The 1,749-nt window shown below is 40.8% G+C and overlaps 1 non-coding gene across 1 annotated transcript; it reads right to left on the bottom strand.

The window, feature by feature from the left end:
* Window positions 1–1,008: 1,008 nt before the first annotated feature.
* Window positions 1,009–1,115, bottom strand: LOC145003650 (small nucleolar RNA R71). Its single transcript, XR_013662101.1, has one exon. It is a non-coding gene; the product is annotated as a small nucleolar RNA R71 (small nucleolar RNA).
* Window positions 1,116–1,749: the final 634 nt, after the last annotated feature.

Consider the following 1,749-nt stretch of genomic DNA (forward strand, 5'->3'; position numbering starts at 1 on the left):
ATCCAGCTATACCACTGAAAGACAGGTTCATTGCCTTTGTGTGCTAAATTTATAACTTAAAAGTAGGATTAAAACTAGTGCATTTTACACACATCAAGTTTTTAATGCCGTTGCCGGGGAACGGTTCAAAAAATTAATCTAATTGCTAATTTTATCGATCCCTTGTGTGAGTTTTCTGGCATAAAGTTAGTTTGTATCAGTCATTCAGTAAGTAGTTTAGGTTTTAGAATTTATTAGAATTTTTTTTTAGAATTTTTTAGAATTATTATCTTTTTTTTTTTTTTTTTTTTTTTTTTTTTTTTTTTTTTTTAATTTTACGTGTTTATCTTGTTTTATTTCAGGACTTTCATGACCAGAGGATCCAACACTCCGTTGGTACCCCCGCTTGAAGACCCGGAATCCACATTGAGAAAGAAGAGAGGCAAGGACGTGGAGAGTTCAAATACACCTAAGAAGTCACCTTTGTCTAACTTGAAGACTGTTTTTGGGAAGAAGAAGAGCAGCAAATCAGGAGCATCCAACGCATCTTTAGCAAGCGAAGACCTGATAAAAGAAGACACCGAGGAGGAAGAAGAACCTACATACGGGCACGACTACAATTCCGGTGACAAGTTAGCTCTTACCCTGGTTAACATTGATGAAATTCCCATGAGAGAGTGGAAGAAGAGGATCCGCGATGACACCGGTCCAGGACTTGTGCAACCCGCAATTCCCGCTACTGCTACTTTCGAACTAAAGGGCCACATACTCGCTCAACTAAAGGAGATTCCTTTCTATGGAAAAGACCACAAAGATGCTTACAAGCACTTCGATGAAGTCAATGATGTAGCTGATTACTTTAATGTTCCTAATGTGCCTCGCGAGACCTAACTACTTCGCATGCTTCTAGTTACATTCAAAGGTGCTGCAAAAGATTGGCTCAAGTCACTCCCTCCCGGGTCGGTCACCACATGGGCTAAGATGAAAGAATAATTCATTGAGCACTTTTGCCCACCTTCTAAAATATCCAAGTTGAAGAAGGCCATTGCTAACTTTGAACAATAAGGTAGAGAGTCACTATATGAAGCTTGGGAGAGGTACAAGAGCCTGCTAAGGAATTGCCCACACCATGGCCTTAATAGCCAACAAGAAGTCTCCATCTTCTATGACGGAGTCCATGTCACAACAAGGCAGTTGCTTGACTCGCAAGGCCCGCTCACAAAGAAGCCACCCCCAGTGATCAAAGAATTGATTGAAGAATTCTCTAAGCATTCTAGAGAATACCAAAATCCAAGAAATGATGTGACTAGGGGGGCTGCCTATGCAGCTTTAGAAGACTTATCAGCGGTCATGGCTATGCTAAAAACCATGGATAGGAGGATGGATAAAATGGATCAAACGATCCATGCTATTCGGGTGGGTTGTGAAAATTGCAATGGGCCTTATCTTACTAGAGACTGCGACTTAGATGAAAATGGCAACAAAAAGGTGCAAGTTTGTTACTCAAGTGGGGACCGATATGATGAAGATTGGCGCAAACCAAAGAAGGAGTGGCTCTCTTATGACGAGTACAAGAAGGATAAGGAGGAGAAGTACAAGCAAAAGGGAAGATGTTTTTACCAAAAGGAGGAGCCGACACAAGAAAGAAAACCAAGTTTGGAAGAGATGCTCACCAAATTTGTAGCTGCTTCAGAAAAGAGACATAATGATCACGATGCTGCAATCCAAGAAACAAGAACCATGCTTAGAAATCAACAAGCATCTATCCAC

Source organism: Lactuca saligna, chromosome 6, assembly GCF_052625555.1.
Source record: "Lactuca saligna cultivar CGN05327 chromosome 6, ASM5262555v1, whole genome shotgun sequence".
Lineage (NCBI taxonomy): Eukaryota > Viridiplantae > Streptophyta > Magnoliopsida > Asterales > Asteraceae > Lactuca > Lactuca saligna.